The sequence below is a fragment of the Gekko japonicus genome, unplaced genomic scaffold (assembly GCF_001447785.1).
Source record: "Gekko japonicus isolate JY-2015 unplaced genomic scaffold, Gekko_japonicus_V1.1 scaffold759, whole genome shotgun sequence".
Taxonomy (NCBI): Eukaryota; Metazoa; Chordata; class Lepidosauria; order Squamata; family Gekkonidae; genus Gekko; species Gekko japonicus.
In genome coordinates this window covers 709349-716257 of record NW_015176473.1, presented here as the reverse complement: position 1 = coordinate 716257, position 6909 = coordinate 709349, and the positions used below count along the sequence as shown (strand labels likewise).

The window sequence follows — 6909 nt, the reverse complement described above, 5'->3', positions numbered from 1 at the left end:
AAAAAAAAAAAAAAAACCAAAAAAAAGGGAAAGAAACATGTTGGCCACCAGTTAGCCTCGGCCTCCAGCCCAGATCCAGACATTTGACAGTTGGCAAGGAACTCGATCCAAGGCAAGGGGGGCTATCCACCGGGCGCCAAAGAGTGGTGTGCTCCATAAGCTAGGACACTGGCAGGGCTGCTGGACTCCAGATGGGTCAAAGCCAAAAGTGAGAGATCACAGGAGGAGATGGAAGGGCAAGCAAAACATCTGTGACAAGAATAACGAAGAGCAGAGGTCATTTCGGGGGGGGTTGTGGGGGATCGCAGTTCCCCCGGGTGAGGTATGGGGGGCGGGGCACATGACGAAGCCCCGCCCCCTGCTTCCGGCCGCCCCGCTTCCGGCCCTCATTCAGCCAGGAGGAGGCAGGAGAAGAGGGAGGGTAAGTTGCTTCCTCCCCGGCTCTCCCCACCCCTGCCTGCCTGGGGCCAGGGAGGGCCTTCGCGGGGCTTCCTTGCACTCCCGCCGGCCGGGACCGTTGGGGGCGGGGTGTGTGGCCTTATGACACACTTCCGGTGATTTCAGGGGGTGTGGCATATGCTAATGAGTTATGCTAATGAGTTCCCCTAGCTCTTTTTCTGTGAAACGACCCCTGATGAAGAGTCAATAAAGATATATATATGTGAAGACCTTGGGTTCTGATAGAGCAGTGGTGGCGAACCTGTGGCACAGGTGCCAGAGGTGGCACTCAGAGCCCTCTCTGTGGGCACGCGTGCCATCGCCCCAGCCAGGCCCAGACCATCATTAAAGTGTCGAATTCTCTGCCAAATAATTTTAAGCAAATGAAAGCCTTTGGGATTGCTTTCCTTACTTTGTTTGGATCATCTTAAGTTAATGCGTGAGTTGTTTTTTCTAAAGTAAAACCTCAGCATTCAGGTTCAATTGCCGTGTTGGCACTTTGCGATCAGTAAGTGGGTTTTGGGTCGCAGTTTGGGCACTTGGCCTCTAAAAGGCTCGCCATCACTGTGATAGAGAGTCAACATGGGATGCGTATTGCAAGAGCTGATAAGTGGAAATGGGTAAGAATTGTAATTCCTACGCGCTCAGAGAAAGCGATCCTTGTGAAACGGATATTTTCATTGCGCAAAATTTGTTGTGTGTGAGCGATAAAAGGAGAGCGTTTTCCCACAGAATTATCATTATTATAGTCGACAATTTTGCATATATATCTTTATTGACTTTCCGGGGGGGGGGGTTGTCACGGATGTTTTGTTTGAACTTCCAGCCTCCCGGTGGGCCCTGGAGATCTTCTGGAATTACAGGTTATCTCCAGACAACAGAGATCAGTTCCCCCTGGAGGAAAGGGCTGCTTCGGAGGGCGGGACGCTTTGGTGTGTTCTCCCCAGCTGACGTCCTTCCTCCCTCTCACCAAACTCTGCTCTCCCCGGGCTCCATCCTCAAATCTCCAGGAACTTCCCAACTAGGGTTGCTAACCCTGGTTTCAAAAATGTGGAGATCTGACCCGGGGAGAGTGGGGGTTTGGGGTGGGGGGTGGCACTGTGCAGTCCACCTTCCAAAGCAGCCATTTCCTCCAGGAGAAGTGGTCCAAGAGGGAATGAGATAAGCATATTCAAGAGGGAATGAGATAAGCATCTGGAGCAGAGGTCCATCAGTGGCTATTAGCCACAAGGCATAGATAGGAACTCTCGGTCTGGAGCAGGTGATGCTCTGTATTCTTGGGGCTTGGAGGGGAGGCAACAGTGAGAGGGGGCTTCTGGTGTCCTGGCCCCACTGCTGGACCTCCTGATGGCACCTGGTGTTTTGGGCCACTGTGTGACACAGAGTGTGGGACTGGAGGGGCCATTGGCCTGATCCAACATGGCTTCTCTTATGTTCTTAAGAGCAGAGGTCCATGAGTGGCTATTAGCCAGAAGGTATAGATAGGAACTCTCAGTCTAGGGCAAGTGATGCTCTGTATTCTTGGTGCTTGGAGGGGGGGCAAGAGTGGGAGGGGGCTCCTAGTGTCCTGGCCCCGCTGCTGGACCTCCTGATGGCACCTGGTTTTTTTGGCCACTGTGTGACACCAGAGTGTTGGACTGGATGGGCCTTTGGCCTGATCCAACACTGGCTTCTCTTATCTTCTTAAATAGATAAATAAACAATTGATGTAGTCCAGAAATTGGCTGTAATAGTGGGAGATCTCCAGCCCCTACCAGGAGCCTGGCAACCCAAGACACCAGCGGTTTAAAGGCGGAGAAAGAACATATCATGAGCCCCTTAGGAATGGGTGTGCAGCGGTGACTGTCATGAATAAATGAAGCTTGGCGCCTGGCTGGTTTATTGAGATCATTTAGACCCGGCTTTTCTCCTGAAGTGTGTGCAGGGCTCTGGCTTGGCTGAAAGCTCTTTGCTGCCCAAGGCGCCCCACTTCCGACCCGGCCTGCTCCCTGAAGGAATGAAAAGTCCACGGGGCGTGCTTTGCAGTTCCACCCTCCCCGCTTTCTCATTCGTCTCTGAAATCCATATATTGCTTTTGCTTTCCCTTTTGTGAATTGAATGCATATCATTTGATGTTGCCCTGAGCTGCATTGGTCAGTGTTATGTTTGCATCGATTGCCGATAATTGGCCTTGAAGGTATAAACAGGAGCTGGTCTTCCAAGTCGTGGTCAGAGTCGGCCCTGCTTAGCTTCCGGGATCTGAGGAGATCGGGCTTGCCCGGGGCTAAGTCTCTCCTCTTTCCCATCAAGTATGTTAGTTCCTAAATATACCCTCATCTACTCTTTAATCAGATTGTACACCATTGCTGTGTTAGTTACGCTGCCAACAAAAGTCCAACTTCCGCAGCAGCCATTTTCTCCAGGGGAACTGTCCTTGGTCACCCGGAGATCAGTTGTAATAGCAGGAGACCTCCAGCCACCACCTGTAGGTTGTGGAAACAACAGAGAGATCACAGGAAGGATGCAAACAGTGATGAAAACAACCATGATGTAGTCTTCTTGGTGCTTGGGGGGGGCAACAGTGGGAGGGCTTCTGGTGCCCTGGCCCCACCGGTGGACCTCCTGATGGCCCCTGGTATTTTTGGCCACTGTGAGACACAGAGTGTGGGACTGGATGGGTCACTGGCCTGATCCAACATGGGCTTCTCTTATGTTCTTCTACTTGGGGTGAGTGACACTCTGTATTCTTGGTGCTTAGGGGGGTGGGCAAACAGTGGGAGGGCTTCTGGAGTCCTGGCCCTACTTGTGGACCTCCTGATGGCCCCTGGTATTTCTGGCCACTGTGTGACACAGAGTGTTGGACTGGATGGGTCACTGGCCTGATCCAACATGGGCTTCTCTTATGTTCTTCCACCTGGGGTGAGTGACGCTCTGTATTCTTGGTGCTTAGGGGGGTGGGCAAACAGTGGGAGGGCTTCTGGGGTCCTGGCTCTACTGGTGGACCTCCTGATGGCCCCTGGTATTTTTGGCCACTGTGTGACACAGAGTGTTGGACTGGATGGGCCACTGCCCTGATCCAACATGGGCTTCTCTCATGTTCTTATAGGAACTCTTGGTCTGGGACAAGGGATGCTCTGTCTTCTTGGTGCTTGGGGGGGAGGGGGCAACCGTGGGAGGGCTTCTAGTGTCCTCCTGGCCCCACTGCCTGACCTCCTGATGGCACCTGGTATTTTTGGCTACTGTGTGACACAGAGTGTGGGACTGGTTGGGCCCTTGGACTGATCCAACATTGGCTTCTCTCTTATGTTCTTATGAGACCGAAGGCTGTTACCAGCTGCCCCAGGATTTGGGGCAAGCAGAGGGGAAGACTCAGCGCTGGGCCCGAGCCAGGCTGTCTGCTGAATCCCCCAGACTGCCCACGAACGAACAAACGCTTCTACCTTGAATAAAACCTTGTTGGTCTTAAAGGTGGACTCTAAATTTGCTCTGCCCCTCCCACTGCAGCCGCTCCAGCAGCACTGGGTCCACCCCACCTCCCCTCCTGCTACGAGGAACCTGGAGCATCATCCAAGCAGTGCACTTTGATGTTCAGGCAAGTCTCTGCTGGCCTCCTTGGAGCCGCCCCGGTGTGGAATTTCAACCCTTCTTCCCTCTCGGCAGCCAGACCCCGGGTCGGCCCTTCCCCTCCCCACCCACCCAGCACTTCTTTTTGTGCTCCCTCGCCCTGCACATGTTGTCCCCGGGACCACCGCAGACAAAGGAATCCAGGGCGGGGTTCCTGATAGATCCAGGGGCGGAACTGGAAGGCTGGAGCCCGGCTCAGACACAGCCGGTGGCCAGAAAGCAATGTCAGCCATGGGAAGGGGGGGGTGGACACAGTGCGTTAGGGATAGAGGGCCCAATTAGGGTTGCCAGGTCTGGGTTGGGGAATACCTGGAGACTTTGGGGGGGGGAGCCAGGAGAGGGCGGGGTTTGGGGAGGGGAGGGGCCTCAGCCTGGTGCCATGCCACAGACTCCGCCCTCCAAAGCAACCCTTTTCTCCAGGGGAGCTGATCTCTGTCAGCTGGAGATGGGTTGTAAAAGCGGGGGATCTCCAGGCCCTGCCTGGAGGCTGGCAACCCTAGGCTGAACGGCGGGAGGCAGAGGAGACTTTAGGAGTCTCGGTCGGCAGCGAGATCTGAGCCCAGGAATTCCCCAGAGATCAGTGAGATTTTGGCAGCCATGAGCCCTCGAGAGTCAACACTTATCCAATGATGGGAGTTTTGACTGTAGAACGGGAGCACCTCAGGGACCCACAAGATTTCCAGGGAATAAGCTTTCAAGAGTCACAGCTCCCTTTGTCAGAGATGATAGGTCTCTCAGTCTTTCTATCCCGGTCAGAAGGCGGGAGGGGCGCCGTTCAATCCCCGGCATCTCCAGTTGAAAAGGACCAGGCAGAAGGTGATGTGAAAGACCTCCACCTGAGACCCTGGAGAGCTGTAAAGAGAGGCTGTGGCTCAATGGAAGAGCCTCTGCCTGACATGCAGAAGGTCCCAGGTTCAATCCCCGGCATCTCCAGTTAAAAAAGACCAGGCAGGAGGTGATGTGAAAGACCTCCGCCTGAGACCAGGCAGGAGGTGATGGGAAAGACCTCCACCTGAGACCCTGGAGAGCTGTAAAGAGGGGCTGTGGCTCAGTGGAAGAGCCTCTGCCTGACATGCAGAAGGTCCCAGGTTCAATCCCCGGCATCTCCAGTTAAAAAAGACCAGGCAGGAGGTGATGTGAAAGACCTCCACCTGAGACCCTGGAGAGCTGTAGCTCAGTGGAAGAGCCTCTGCTTGAAAGGCAGAAGGCTCTAGGTTCAATCCCCGGCATCTCCAGTTAAAAAGGACCAGGCAGGAGGTGATGTGAAAGACCTCCACCTGAGACCAGGCAGGAGGTGATGGGAAAGACCTCCACCTGTGATTCTGGAGAGCTGTCAAGAGGGGCTGTGGCTCAGTGGAAGAGCCTCTGCCTGGCATGCAGAAGGTCCCAGGTTCTGTCCCCGGCATCTCCAGTTAAAAAGGACCAGGCAGGAGGTGATGGGAAATGCCTCTTCCAGAGATCCTGAAAAGTTGCTGCCGGTCAGAGTAGACAATACTAACCTTGACAGACGAATGCTCAGACTCAGGATAAGGCAGCTACATGTGATCTTCCACGGGCAGAGGTAGTCTATCTCTGTGAGCTGCTAGGGATGGGTTGGCGGCTACCCACAGAAGCACCTGGTTGACCACTGATGAAGAAGATCCTGGACAGAGCGGACTGCTGGTCCGATCCAGCAAAGCCATTCGTGTGGGATTTTGTTCTGCTGGGCTGGCAACAGAACGTGGCATAGTGCCAGGAAGAGAATGAGTCAGCTCATGTTATTCCAATTATGGCTGCCAGCTCCAGGTTAGGAAGTTCCTGGAGATTTAGTGGGTGGAGACAGAAGAGGGAGGGGCTTAGGGAGGCGAGGGAGATCAGCCGTACGTAACGTCTTATAGTCTACCTTCCAAAGCAGCCGTTTTCTTCTGTGGAATTGTAGCCAGTTTGGTGTAGTGGCTAGCAGTGCGGACTCTAATATAGGAGAACCGGGTTTGATTCCCCGCTCCTCCACCTACAGCTGCTGGTGTGACCTTGGGTCAGTCACAAGTTGTCTCACAGCCGTTCTCTCAAGAGCAGTTCTCGAAGGAGTTCTCTCAGGCCCACTGACTCCACAGGGTGTCTGTTGTGGGGAGGGGAGGAAAAAGGAGTTTGTAAGCCGCTCTGAGACTCCTTCGGGTAGTGAAGGGTGGGGTATAAATCCAATCTTTTCTTCTTCTAGTTTGGACATCAGTTGTCTTTCCAGGAGATCTCCAGGACTTACCTGGAGACTGGCAACCTGACTCCCAACCCACTCACTGGTGAAATATATTTGTGGTGACCCTTGCTATAAAAGGAAAGGAAAGGGCGTGTTTGTGTGGGTGCGTGCACATTTTTGTGCGAAAGCTGCACCCTTGGAACAATCTTTCAAAGCAGCCCTCTGGAAGGATTCTTTTACGGCCAATTACCCGTTTTACGGACGTTTCCCCTGCATTACTGTTCTGAGAGGAATCACAGGCCTGACCCAACACTGGCCTGCAGCAGCTGGATAAACCACCACTTTTAAAATAACTTTTTGGGGACCACAATAGTAGCTGGGGACAGGACAGGGGAGGGCGTGGGAGGCACCAAACCTCTGACTCACCTGCTGTGATTCAAAAACCCCGAAATCCAAAATTATATATTCTTCCTAGGCTGAAATTCTAAAATGGCACAGAAAAAATCAGGCCTGTCAATCTATCTGCCTTCCATCCAGAGGTATGGATTTTTCCGTGCAAATTTGGGTTAGGGGGATGGGGAGGGGCCATAGCTCAGTGGCAGAGCCTCTGCTTGGCATGCAGAAGGTCCCAGGTTCAATCCCTGGCATCTCCAGTTGAAAGGCCCTGGCTCGGTGGCAGAGCCACTGCCTGCCAT

The 6909-nt window shown here is 53.6% G+C and overlaps 1 protein-coding gene and 1 non-coding gene across 2 annotated transcripts in view; both read left to right on the top strand.

Annotated features, from left to right (window-relative positions):
- Positions 1-6909, top strand: part of CLDN1 (claudin 1) — a 50888-nt gene that overhangs the window by 8372 nt on the left and 35607 nt on the right. The window lies entirely within an intron of this gene.
- TRNAV-GAC lies at positions 5079-5150 on the top strand. The gene has a single exon. It is a non-coding gene; the product is annotated as a tRNA-Val (tRNA).